The sequence below is a fragment of the Cygnus olor genome, chromosome 4 (assembly GCF_009769625.2).
Source record: "Cygnus olor isolate bCygOlo1 chromosome 4, bCygOlo1.pri.v2, whole genome shotgun sequence".
NCBI lineage: Eukaryota > Metazoa > Chordata > Aves > Anseriformes > Anatidae > Cygnus > Cygnus olor.
The window spans coordinates 49673318-49687813 of record NC_049172.1 but is presented as its reverse complement, the minus strand read 5'-3'; the positions used below and the strand labels follow the sequence as shown (position 1 = coordinate 49687813).

Genomic DNA, 14496 nt, shown 5'->3' with positions numbered 1-14496 from the left:
CTGTATGAATCTGGGTGTACCATGAGACAAACGACTCTTTACCTATAGTTCCAACAGATTAATAAAAAGCTTTTCTGAGAGTATGAAGAAAACACATACTGAGCGTTGTTTATAATGCCTATGTTTGCCATCAGCTACAAGGATGTGCTCCCATTCCTAAGGTTTAGTTGCTGAGGATGAGGAGCAGGGAAGGCTAGAGATTTTGGTACAGTCTCCTTAAAGAGTCTTGCATCGATGAAGAATGGAAGAAGAGACGAGAGTTCAATTTCCACAGTTCCCAAGGCTACACAGGGAACAGACAGCCAAAGCCAGACACAAATTAAACAAGCACTCTGCTCTCTGCAGCAGGAACCAAATTCCCATTTTAAATGTGACTGTTTATGCTGAGGGAAGAGCCTCCAGATTTCCTACTAGTTTTCAGGGCAGCTGAAAGAACTTGGAACACATTTTTATTCTTAAGTGAATTGTAAAGATTGAATTTTGTGTTCATGCTACCAAAGTGTCATGTAACATATGGTCATGTTTAAGCTTATTTTCAACCCCTTTTCTTTAGAAAGCAAAAAGTTGCATTTCAACCACCAACGTTAACTTCTATTATGAAATATGTAGGAAGGCCCACTAACCCCTGTCATGGGAACAGGGAATTGGAAGGAACAGGTAAACAAGACAAGTTGCCTGCAATTGTGGGCAAAAATCATGGCTGGGATAGTTGTGCAATGATCCCCATTGTTGTTTGGGCTGTGTATAAACTGTTGGTCCAGATTACGGTTTCTCTCTCCCCTGACACCTCTCCCAGGCCATTACTCTGTCGCTGATGATTTTGAAACTACAATCATCCTGATTTCTCTTCAAGACTCAAGCACTGTTTCAAATTCTAGTCTTAAGCCATTTCAGAAAATCGCAGCTGTGTTACACATAGGGAAATGGAGCTGTAAACTGCTAGCAACAGCTTAGATGGGCAAGTCAGCACATGGGCTGGAAATGCTGGCTTCTTTCAGGGATTAGCGTAGCTCGTGCGTCTTGCCTAACACAACTGCTACTTCACAGAAGCTAAAATTTACAATTTAATTTGTGCCTTAGACTTCTGTTGCCCCTTCCCCACCCACGCCCAAGCCAGGAGTGCTCTGTGAGCACACAAGAGCATCAGCAGCGTGCTTGCACTGCTGGTATGCAGCCCAGGCACTGCTGTAGCTCTTGTGCTGCTTTTAAAGGTAGAACACAAGTAGACCGTGAACAATAAAAAATGAGGAATTAACCATCGTGAAAAACAGCGGTCAGCCTATTAGTTATTATTTGCTCCTAGATTACTGTAAACAAACATTTTTTGGTCACAGGGAAGTTTCTGGCCAGCAGCAAGCAAGAACCGCAGTGGTCTCGTGTGATGCAAAAGAACTGCAGTATTTATTTATACTGAACTTCCTCAATTAAATACCAAAGTTCTCCAAGAGTAATCTAACAACATTAAACATATTTTATGCATGCTGCTTACACCAGCTGATACAAACCAGGGAAACAGAGGAGTAGCATACTACCTATAGCTCCTTGCAGGTGCTCTGGTACCAGCATAGCAAGGAACCTATGAGTACATGGGTGGGACATTCAGAGCAAAATGAAAGGGAAAATAAGACACAGCATAATGGAAACAGCATTTTTGAGACAGTGAGAGCCTGGAAACCTTGCCAATGGCTTCTAGTGCTTCTAGCATTCAACATCTTACAACACATCATTAATCCTGTTTAAGGGTTGTACTAAAATCCTAAAGTTCCTAAAACTCCTCGACTTCAGCAAAGCTGGAGGAGCTCGATTAAAACTTTATCAGGTGCTTTAATCACCTTGCAGAATTGCACTGTTTTCTATGCAAAACTCTTAAGAAACCTCAGCCTTCCCCTGCTCTTAAGAAGGGTAAAACTGGAACATTGTGTGAAAAGGAAGTGAAAAATATAAACTCAAAACAACCCCAAGAGATATATTTATGGAAAACTTAGTTGCCTATCAATACCTGTACCTTTTTTTTTTTACCTACAGATGGCACGCACGAGGGAGCAATCTCACGCAAGGGGTGTTAGCTGGGTATGTGGAACGTAACATAACTCTTGCCATCAGCAGCTGTCAGCTTCATGTCTAACCCAAGGCTGCTCAAAGAGTGGCACTGGTATTCTGCAGGAAATCCTGACCACTGATTTTGCCTTGTACTAATAAAGTAATAAAATCTTTTTACAGTAGGAATTGAGATGATACACAATGAGAATGCAGAAGGATCATTGAATATCTACCTGATTTAATAAAATGAGCCTGGAGAAATCAATATTTGTATGAAGTTTCAAAAGAAACGCTAATGCTTCTGAAATCAAGTTGTCTGGGGTAAAAATGACAAGTGTAAAGCCAAAGAGATTCTTAAGGCACTGCAATACTCATAATACAATCCTCTATGTTGTGTTTTTCAAACTATATGGACACCCATATAATTAATGCCAAGAATAAACACCGGTTCTGTTGATTCATGTGTTTTTCATGTTTATTCAGTGTTTTGATCACTGGTTTATATTCAACAGGTATAACTAGTCTCCTGGAACTTAGCATCTCTGCATTGCCTTCACCTCCTATTATCCCCACCTATACTATAAAAAGTTTATGATGCAGTGAGAAAAATATGCTCGCAATGGGATCAGGGATTTTGGTTCTTTAACAGGGTTGATGATATGGGAATGACAAGATCAGTGTAGCTCGATTCTTTCAAATACAGACAGTAGTGCCTCCCAGACAGACTTTTTGCATTTACGTATACTTAACACGCATTTCTTTTTTTTTAATATATAACTAATTACAATATCTGCTATGCCACAGACTCAACAAGCAAGCAGGGCTGAGGCTTCTGTTGGCACAAAGCAGTGATACATGCAGATAAGATTCTAGATGTAAAATAACAAAAGGTGAACACTGCAATCAGTTTCAAAGTGGTTTCTATCCAAGGCTTGGATTTGCTAATATTGTCTCCACTGGAATTTGAAATTACAAGAAACAATGAGGCTGCAGTCAGTAAGTAATGATTGCTGTCTTTATACCTTCTTATTGACAGAACATGCTATGAAGGGTGACCCACAGGTCTGGCTGTGGTGGCACTTGCCTCTCAGCGACCCGAAAATCACATAAGGTTCCTTTTAGGTCAGCATGGATATCTAAATTACATCACTAACACATCTTGGTAAACATTGTTCTCTGAAATTTGCTTCCTCTTGGGGAAGGTCAGAAAAAGGAGGTCTTAATGTGCCTTCTCAGAAGTAGAAAAAAACACCTGTCAGGTGCCCATCTGAGTGCTGAACAAACATCTTTGCCATCGTAAGATGTGTCATAAGATGTCACAAATGTTTTCCATTTTAAAAAAGTAGTTTTCCCCTCTTATCAAATTCAGTGTCTGATATTCAATAAGGACTTGGAGTCATTCCTGTAAGAAGTGAACTGCATGTGACTCATGAATCACCTTACATAAAACCCTAAAAAAAATGTGGTCTCCTTGTAGGGGTGGGGAAAGCATTTCCTGTTGTATCACAACTCAGTTTCCAGGATTTCAACCAAAACAGGTTTTGACAGTGGCATAAGGAGTACACAAGTCACACTGTTGACTGAGTATCTCGTTACATGACGTTTCTGTGAGGATAACAGCCAGCAGTACATTTTGCTTATCTCATACTAGAGAATCATCATCCTGACTTCTGCTCACCCTGCCTCTGCAGTCCTCCCCTTTGCAAGTAAGGCTGGAAGAAGATGGACCAAAGGGAAGTTAGGAGCCGGTTTTCAGAACAAAAATTCCCAAACCCAACGGGCATGCAAAAGTCCTTACTGCTTGTGGCTTTATGGTTTCACTGAGGTGAATATGAGATGTTGAGATGTTTCAGTGAGATACTTCACCCTTCCATTAAAGTAAATACACACTGTAAAAGCATTTAAAGACTCCAGAAAGTCTGTATCCAGCCACAGTACAAGTATGGCTGGAATGTTGTTTACAATCCTCTGAAAGCTCACATGGTAGGAAATGCTCACTATATGGTGCTGTAAAATTATGAAAAAATATTTTTCTCAAATCACCATTCGTAACAGAAGTATCAGAAATACTTCTGATGAAAACAGTCTGAGAACCTCTCCAAAAAAAACTGTCTTCTTTTCTTAGACCACCAGGGTGCAAGTGGTGAATCAACAGAGATAATGCATAAGCTATTGTGGGAGCAGGGATCCAGCCCTGGACTTCCCTAATGACAGCAGATGCCTTCATAAGTGGGTACCATACTGCCAACAACACAAAATGGATTCCCTGCCCAAGGCAAGTAAGAGAAGGAGAAAATCATTTCTGCACCGTATCTTACTTTTAGCCCAAGCTGATAAGACTGCTGCTTCATCGTATTCATTAGCTTGCAGATACCATAGGTTTCTTCAAGTTTTCCTTGTCATTTCTGCTCTCTCAGATGGCATGCTATTTTTGCATGGTTTTCATTCATTTTATTTTCATTATTATTATTCAATTATTTTAAGAAATACTCAGGCTAAGAGGCAGTTATTTTACACTGTCCCATTACAAAACACGTTAACTTATACACTCGTTCTGTTAAAACACAGAAAATAGAATAAAAATCCCAAAATGGTCTTTAGGAAGCTGCTTTTTCCTTCTCCCCTTTACGCTGTTGCAGCCATGCATTCCAATATTGAAGCCCGAATAACTATTTTTGCTTTAGAAATTAAAATATAAACCTCATGCATGCAGCTGGGCACCTAGAACACCATGGGCAAACCTGGGCAGCAGGTTTGGAGAGCTGAACCTTGAGCATGAGCTGCAGTCATATTCCCCTGGGCAGTCCAGGATGGTGGCCTTGCCCCTGCTGTCCTAAGAGAGGGTACAACCTGCTTGACCTTGCTGCTCCTACAAAAAGGGCCCGGGCTGCAATGCGAGAGGCTGCCTTGAAGCGGATCCGAGCTGTGAGCGCTCTGTGACAGGTTGTGGCACTGCGGTGACTCAGCCAGCCTCTGAGCCCGAGGCCGTTCCAGCGCAGGCTGTGATTTTGCTAACGTCACAGGTCGAGGAGGCTTGGGTCTCGTTAGCTGTGATGACGGCCCCCCTGAAGGGAAACCAAGGTGGCGTAGGAAATGATGTCAGTTCATTATCGGCTCCAAAGGGGGATAATTACAGCCTGCCTTCTTCCAAGTGAGGTGACCCTGGTCCTGGAGAAGGGAGCTGGCAGCCTGAACTCCAGCAGCGCACTCATGTTGTGCCTCATCGCCTGCTCGTTTTCACAGCGACACACTACCTGCGTCATGACTCAAGGTGACCCAGGCTATCACCCACAGCCAGGATCTCCAGCTGGACATCTACATCGCTGGCAGACGGCTGCATGCTGGGGGCATCGGACTTGTTGGCACCCAGACACATATAAACTGAATTCTATTCACTTCATGCAGATATTACCCCAGCAGCCTGTCAATGCAGATGGCTAATCCAGCCAAACTGACCAGCTTTGTAACACAGAATAATCTTACAGCTACAATAATCAAATTTGCTCCGGTTGCAAAATATCCACCACCACACTGACATGAACATCAAGGATAAAAAGAAATGTTGACCTAGACAGACTAAACAAAATCAGTAATGTATTTGTGTATACTAGCAATTGAGACATTGCTCTTCGTTTTAGTATTTTTTGCAGTGCCTCAGACCAGTGTTTGGTGGTTTATCTATCGTTAGCTTGTTGTACCTTCTGAAGGCTGAAGAACTCCTTAAATGTCTGTGAAACACAGGCTGCGCCTGGAAGGGCAAAGCCAGATGCTCAGCACTCAGCACAGTGTGTTTATAAGGGTGCAATATACAGGGAAGAGGAGGAGGAAGAAAGGGAAAGAAATACCTAAAAATTTAGTGACTGTAAACAAAACAACAGCCTCACAGCTAACTATTTTCTTATTTCCTTAAAAGATACTTAAAGATGTCACAGCATCCTGCAGGAGGGTTTGCTGAGTACTTTGACATGGGCATTAAGGAGACCTTCCAAAACTGAACATAAGCCGTTCCACGAAGGTCAACCACATAGGCCTCCAGAGATGGTGCTGCTTACTAAGGGGTTGTCTGCAGGAGGGAAATACATGATTGCTGTAGTGGTTGTGGAATAATACCTTAGCCACACTATGTAAATTATATGTGTAGAAACACACATCCCAGAATAGCTTCCCTGGAGACATCCCTCTTTTGAAATAAGAGCATTCACCAGAGAAGCTGCACTAGAGTAAGAGCAGCACGGTCACTTTATTATGGATCAGCTGCAGCTTATGGGCTTTATTATAGATCAACTTTCTTGTGTGCTCAGAGCATCTCTTCAGGAGAATATCTGCCCTTTCTTCTCTGCCCCCATTTTTTTGGACACCAAGTAGAAACTGTTGGACCTCTCGGTGCCCATTTTAGACGTTCATTTCCATATGCCCCTGCACCCTGTAACTCCAGACGCTGCATCCAGACCTCTTTTCTTCACACTAGACAGTGGTTGTGTACAATCATGGTATCAGCACAATTATGTCTTGTTTTCAGGTCTGCCCATTCTACAACCCACAAAGAATCAGGCACACTGAGGCACAGAGATTCATGCTCATGGTCATAAGTAACACAGGGAAGTGAGTCAAGAGATCATTTTGCTTCTGGGGGACAAACAGATCTTTTTGTTTGTTTGTTTGTTTTCCTTTGATAATTTGTTTTCTGTTAATTAGAATGTTTAAAGTATAATTTAAACAACAATGTTCTAATAAACTTAAGAGGGAAAAAGAGGTCTCCTGATTAGTAGGCAGACTTTCCTGGCTGCATCCCTAATAAAAGAACCCAAGCCACTGAAAGGTGGGTCACTTGGCCAGCTGTGTCTCGTGCAGGTTCAGGATCAGTGAGAAGATGGCATTTTCTTGAAAGAAGAAGCTGCCATGGCTCACTACATGGGCATACACTAGGAGGATTTCAAAAAGTCTCTGAGGTCACGTTTTGCATCATGAAGGTGCTGCAGCGCCCAGGGACATCATTTTGCTGGTTTTGCTGCAGACTGCACAAAGCCACTCCTGTGCTCTCATTCATCAGAGAGAAATTGGATCTTAAGTGATTTTGTGATTTACGTGTCTGTTTTTAAAGTGGTGTTCATTATTTGTAAAGTTAGTCAGACCCAGGCTTCCTGGGCAGTGTTTTCAAGAAAGGATTATGACTGTGCAAAGCACTATTTTGGAGACACCTATAGTGCTGTCTGCTGATGACAACTCCTTTGACACTTTCTTCTTCCTCTCTGACATTTCCAAAAAGAACAGCTGTGCTGCCTACAGTCCCCCTGCCAGGGAAGTGGCTGTTATCCTCCCCTCTCCTCAGTGCCCTTTCCAGAGTCTCCTTTTCTTCTTTTGCTCTTTGTACTATGGTAGGTTGAAGCCACAGTGGCTCTTGGGCAGGCCTGAGGCTGCCTCCTGGCTTCGTCAGTACCCAGGGCTCCCCACGTCAGTGGGAGGATAGGGACAGAGGGAGGGAGGAGTGTCATATGGTGCCAGACAAATCCCACTCTCCAGCACTGCCAGAAAGAGAAGGAGAGGGAAAACAAGCAAACAAAAAACCAAATACCCAAAAACATACAGAAGCTTTTAGAATGAAGACCCAAACATTGAGATATCAATTCCCTACAACCAACAGAAGAACTCTGTTTCCTTCTGCCTGGGACATCACGGTGAAACAGAGATGCAAAAACAATTACTGCTTCATCCCCATTTCTATGTACAGCCATTGGTGTGGGGAGAGGGATCTGGGATCCATGGCTAGCCTTTAGCTACATATTCCCACTCCTTAACCTTAACCCTAAGCCCCTTGAAGCCTTCTATTGTGATGTGGATGACTCTTACAAGGAACTGGCTCAGGTCTGGAGACAAACAGGGAACCTTCCCCCACTCTTGAGCTTTAGCTGCAGAGACCTGACCACGCAGAGGTTATACGGGTCACTATTTTATTGTCAGTCCTGCTACTCTCCTGAAAACATCCTCTTTAAAAGGGACTTTCTGGAGTTTGTGTCTGCCAAGCCTGGAAGATAAATTTCAACAACAAATGAACAAACAAACAAAAACAAACAAACAAAAAAAAAGCAGGAGGAAAGTCACAATTTTGTAAGATCTGTTGTCATGCAGCTACCATTGTCATAAGGGACAGGAAAGTGGAGTCTGAGGTTTGATGAAGCCCCCACACAGGGTGTTTTTTTTGGACATCTTTTTGTCATAGAGATTGCAGAAGCTGGAGCCCATGACATTTTATTTGTATTGTTTCAACTCATTCACCCACAGATCCTCAAGGGATGTTCTGTTTTTTTAAACATGTTGTTTCTGTTAAAAACAGTGTAGTGTGAATCAGTGGTTAGAAGCTCCTCCACCCACCCACTCCTCCCCAAAAATGTACATATACAATTGGATCTCTACTACTCCATACCTCCCTAGGTATGTAAAAAACAAATATTTCTCCATGTACACAAAACCTCGTTCTTCCTAGTTCATTCCAATGAAAGTCAGGAGTCATTTGTCAATGAAGTCAATGGTCAATGGAATAATATCTGTAAAGAACTAATCCAAGCGTGTTGGTACTGCTCTTTTCACTTCTTCTTCCGTCCTCCATAGGTTCCTCTGCCTGACTACTCTGACTACTGAAATAGCAGATAGTGTAACAACTAGAAATGCGGTCTTCGAACCAAACAAATTAACTAGGTAAGAGGAACTGGAGTATATTACAATCCCTATTTCCTTGACTTACTTTATTTTCACTGTTTTTAGTGGTTTCTAAAGGACAGTGTGCAACTGTTTTAAGGAATTTGGTCCAGGTGGTAATTCAGCTAGGCAGAAGATCAGTAGATAAGATTTTGATCAGATGTCAGCTCTACAGTTGAGTTATTTCACAGCCTGGCTTAACCTATGTTTAGTCTAACAGGTAAATGTTTAAAGTTCACCAGAACTGTTGAAGTGGAGTTAACATAAAGAGTGTGTCACCAAACCTGGTCAATCCATAAAGCTTTCTTTGTTTTGAGCCTTCAGATCCACATGTTTTCCTGACGTTAAGCTCCACAGCTTGAATTCACAGTTTACTCATACATTAATCCATAAATTTAAAATAAGAAGCATAACCAGCTCAGAGTTTCGCAGTGTTGAAATAGTGCGAGGAGACAGAAGACACATGGCTCAGAATGCTAAGCACCATTACATTTGGCCACACAAGTCCTTGGCTGGTCCAATCAGCCCTTTTCTCTCTTTCCTCTTCCTTCTTACTCTTCTTGAACAAGACAGCACCCTCAAGAGAATAGCCCCTTCACAGGCATCAGGAGACTGGAGATGACAGAACAGAGCGGATAGGGCCTCACCACCACCTCAACGAGGAGGACAGGGCTAGGGCAGCCCAGGAAGAACTGTCTCTCCATGGACTGATACCCTGAACTTGTCAAGTGACTTTGAGGTTATGGATGGGTGATCTCTATTCACCTGACACAGTTAAATCCAGGGCCAGCAACATCTGTCCTTATTTGACCTTGACTCTGTGTACTTATTGTAGTGGTTACAATAGGGCCTGTGTCCAAGATAGTCTTATATTTTTAAACCAGCTCAATTGCTTTCTCTTAGTCTCTGCTTCTCTTCCCTCCACCAGGCAGGAGATAGGTGCTGCCATCATACAATGCAGTGTTTAAAGCCATACTTCCTTGCTGACCTTGATCCGTGGTTACTGCTCTGCCAAACAGTTCATTGCTAGGTTGTGGGAGAGGCAAAGAGCAAAGGTGTAAAGAAAACATGAATTTAGAGGTAGCAAAGGAAAGACAAAGATTTAGGGTAGACAGGAGCAGTCAGGTGAAAAATGGTTAACAAAACCAAAGCACAGCCCGATACTGGTGATGACAGAGACTGGCGAGCATTACAAGTCATGTCTAAGGAACCAAAAGACTCAAATATAAAGGGTTGCAAACTTGCATTTTCTCTCAAAACATACATAGGGCAAATGCAGCCAATTCACACTTGTCAGGTGGTGCCAAGAGAGTTTATGTAACACTGCAAAAAGATAAGCACCTATTTAAGATCAAACTGTTATTTTTACCTGACATGCAGGCAAAGCAAGCTCTCATCACAGACAAAAAACCTTCATGCTGTCAGCTGTGAGTTCTCTTGGTGTTGTAAAGCACCACAGGGCACAAAATCACTATGGTATTTTTTGCATTGGTTGTCAACCTCTATTTGCTGGGGACATTGAAAAGCAGGGGCTATGTGAAGCACAGAAAGATCTGAACAACAATTAGCAGACCTTAACAAAAAGCAAGGAGACTATCACAAGTCTGTGAAATGCATCTTCTTCCTAAGAATGCAGCTATTTCCCTCTCTCCAGTGCTGAGTTAGCAAAAGTATGAGGGATATAACTTAGCATCTGCTGAAGAAAGGGAAGGAAAAGAGGAAGGAAGACAGGCTGATTCTGCTGGGAGGTAGGTGGAAGAGGAACAAATGCATTTTGGAAATCTCTGGTATGGATTACAGTTCATTAGTTGTAGAAGACGGTTACTTGTTCTTGGCCTCCCATTATAAATTTCTTTTGCTCACTTGGGTCATGTTACTATTATTCAAGCCTAGATTACAAAAAAGGCAAGTCTGCAAAACTTTGCATTTATTTGCTTTGTCAGCTCAACATATTAAGTGCAAGTTTATATGTATACTATATATCTTATTAAATGCTCTGTCCTGTTTTGGTCTGTTCTCTTCTGATTTATTTTGAACTCAAAGACCATAACTGTAAGTGCCTTCAAACCTACAGATGCTTAGACCACTGGGGACAGAGCAGAAAAAAAGTGAAATGCAGCAACCATTACTGTCCAACTTCATTACACTCATGTCTTGGAAGGATAAAACACGAATGTGCTGGAATTCAATCCCCTCCAAGGGAAGAAACTGGAAGCAGGAGGCTTGCTAGAAATGGTGCACACTCAGCCCACTAAAATTCATCAAGATATGCAAAATGTAAATGTGGGACTTTTTAAAATTGGCACCAAGAAAAGTTCACAGACACGGCTCTGAGGAAAGCGCATTTGTATGTCCATACCTTTGACTCACATGACACAGCAGGCACCATGGGCAGAATCTCCTCAGGATTTCTATCGACTCAGCTAATATTACTGGTATAAATGCTTCCATCATGGTCTGGGTTGGGGCGAAGTAACAGCAACAGGTGCTTTCAACTGTGCTCACCCCTGCAACTGATCCCAGTGACAAAAGCACCAGCATGTACACACTGCATTTGGGACAGAATTTGTATTCACCCCTTCTCCTGCATTGTCATCTTCCTGATGTAAAGACAAACCAGGAGAAATGTGCCAAGTCTTCAAACTAGAACTGGTGGCCTGGATCCTTTGGAGCTAGTGAGTCAAGTCCTGACCACCTCTCGGGATTCATGTTCCCACTGCAAAACCTGTTTGGAGAAGGACGGTGTTGCAACATGTGCTCTTCATAGAGAGCACTTCGGACTGTAATTCAGTCTCTTGGCAGGAGATGCTTGTACATATTGAGCGAAACAGCCTTGCTCATCCATATCGGCCTACACATCCTCATATAGTAGTAGCAGTACAGAGTATTCTCTGCTTCCAGTGGTCTTCCAGCACAGATTTGGTTAATCATGCCCATCTCCTCGCTGTAAAAGCCTGCTCCACATGGGACATTTTCTGGCCTTTTGTACTACTGACTTATAAAATCTACAAGTGAAGAGGCCTCCGCGGATGCTCTTTTGAAACCACTCCATTACTTGTTTTACATGCGATGGAAGGTAAAAGAACAGCAGGACCTTATCAGTGCTAGCTGAATGTTAAGAATAATATATAGGAGTAGCGCTTATCACATATGAGAGGAGAAAAGAAAATACCCTTAATTATGCTTTCAAAATTAGTACTGGCTGTTATTAATAAAACACTAACCATAACAAGGCCATCAGTCTACTAATCTTATCAGTTCTCTAAGGTCTGCAGAAGAGACAGGAAAATATGATCCTCAGAGCAGGTCATACTCCCCTCTTTCTCTGTTTAAGAGGTTACTAAATTATTGAAATTCTACATTAAGAATATATTACACACTGTCTAGTGAATGATAGGACTGCAATGCGCAATATATGGAGAGGTGTAAGTTTCCCAATATGTGCACATAAAATGACTTGCTGGCTAAAACTCTTGTTTCCTGCCAATGGGACTTCAGTAGAGCAAGAGAGGAAAACTCCTACAGTAATACATTGATGACTGAATTTTTTACCTGAAATGTATACCACTAAAGACATTTTTAATTGTTTATTTTACATTACCTAGGTAGATAATAATTGGTGAGTAAATGCAAATAAAAGTGAGAAAGAGCAACTAAAAAATCAACATGGCTCTAGCAACCGCAAATTTCTTCTCTTAACTTGTCTCCATGTATCACAGCAGTGCCATGGAGCAGGACAACTCCTCAGGGACAGAATAGTCAATGGTGATTATTTCCTCATCACCCAAGTGTCCAGGATCTTAACAGAAAGAAGAGAGAATGAAGACCAGGGCAGATAGGGTCATTGTTATGTGTGATCCTCACAAATCTGTTTGCTTGTCTAGAGTGCTGAGAAACGCAAGACTTTATCGATAAAGTTTGATAGTGCTGCCAACAGAAATTCAGAAGAAAGGAGAAAAGAACTTCTTGGAAATACAGCTCAACTTCCTCACTGTTACAGTCAGCCTCTTTTACCTCATATTGGGAGGATATGTTGTAAAATATGTTGAAGTTACAGACAATCCACTGTTTTTTTTTTGTTGTTGTTGTTGTTGTTTTTTGCGTGTGTGTAAAAGTTGTACAGCATCTGTTGTAATCTCCAGTCATTTCACTAGGTTGCTCCTGAACTTGCTTCAATCTGTATTCAGAATCTGTTGTCAATTAATAAATCATATGAATGCATAAAACATATTCTAGAGATAGTCCAAGGATTGACTGAATATATTCAGTCTTCGTCAACTGCAACTTTGCCAAGGCCTAGGGGTGATGTAAAATGAAATTCACATTCTTAATCCCAAAAGAGGATTCAGCTCCAAGCCAGGAATCTTTCAATGACAGTGGGGTTTTAGTCATTATATGAAACATCGTTTACTAACAGATACCTCTCCTGAGGTACCAGTCCAACGCAGAGGGACAAGGCTGGACCCTCCTTTTAAAATATGAAGCCCCAAGCAGCCATCTATGCTGACACCCACCGTCTGTGCTGTTAGTCCAGTACTGTCAGTGATGTCAGTATAAAATCTGTTTTTCTGTGTCCTGTGTTGCTGGCATCCTCATCCACCTGGTCACTACAGTGTTGAAGGGGGCCAGTCTGGACACGCAGTCACATGCCAAGATGCAGAAAATCAATTCTAGTTCCTGAGCAATGGCTCTGCTCATGGAGCAGGTCACAAAATGCTGCTCTGTTGACTGGAACCTTGAAGGCAGATTTCCCCCACAAGTCAAGAATATTAAAAAAATAAATAAAAATAAGACAAGACCCTCAAACCTACAAGTTTGCTTCCCTGCTGTGCTGTAGCTGATCCCTGAACCAGTATTCAGAGCAGGATTTAATCTACAATGGGCACTAGAGCTCTGCAAGACTGGCATTTATCCTTGCGTTACAGGGCAGCCCAGTTCTGCCAGATTTGTCAGAGAAATAGCTCAAGGAAAAATATCCTTGTCATGCTGCCAGTGCCAGTGCTAAACTAGGTTAATTGTCAGAGAGATGTGGAGGTCGGCCAAACTTGCAGCATACGGCCAGGGTGGCCTAATGACAGAAGAGGAACGAGTGTCCACTGCCTGTGTGCAACCACCGACCTCTTGCAACTCCCTTCACCCTGCCCCTTCCTGCCCCAGTGCTTTCCCTGTTCTGGCCACATCTGAAAGTGGGATGCCTGTTCCCAACCGGTCTCAGAGAGGGATAATAAGGTTTGCCCCAAGTGTGCTCCTGTTTTACATAGGCAAAGAGTGTAAGCACACTTCTTTCGAGCAGCCTACACAAAATTCAGACATAACTGAGGCATAATTCATTCATGAAAAGAAACTTTTTTGCCAACGATAATTATTGCACTGCCTTTTCACCTTGGCATGGTTTCACTTTATCTGCTGGCACAGGTTTTATTTTTGGCAATGAAGCTCATTTGTTGGGACTGACACTGGCCAGCATCAGGCTTTTCCAAAGGTGTGAGAAGGCTCCAGCCATAGGAAAACATGCCAGCAGAGTGCAAGGTCTAATTCTCATCTCAGGTGTGTGTAGGTGGCTGCGAAGGAAGAAAGGTGAGCTTCATGCACGTGCGTAAGGAATAAAGCACGACCTTTCTCAAAGCATTACTAGAAGGCCAACTTCATTGCACACAAAATTCTCAGGCAGAATCAACCAATTCTTAAAGCTTTCAAAGAAGGTTGGTTTCTGGAGCTTGTCTTTGGACTCAAGTAGTCACGCTCAACAGAGGCAACTGCTTT

General features: G+C 42.3%; 1 protein-coding gene across 7 annotated transcripts in view; it reads right to left on the bottom strand.

Annotated features, from left to right (window-relative positions):
- LNX1 (ligand of numb-protein X 1) overlaps positions 1 to 14496 on the bottom strand; it is a 78008-nt gene that overhangs the window by 40759 nt on the left and 22753 nt on the right. The window lies entirely within an intron of this gene.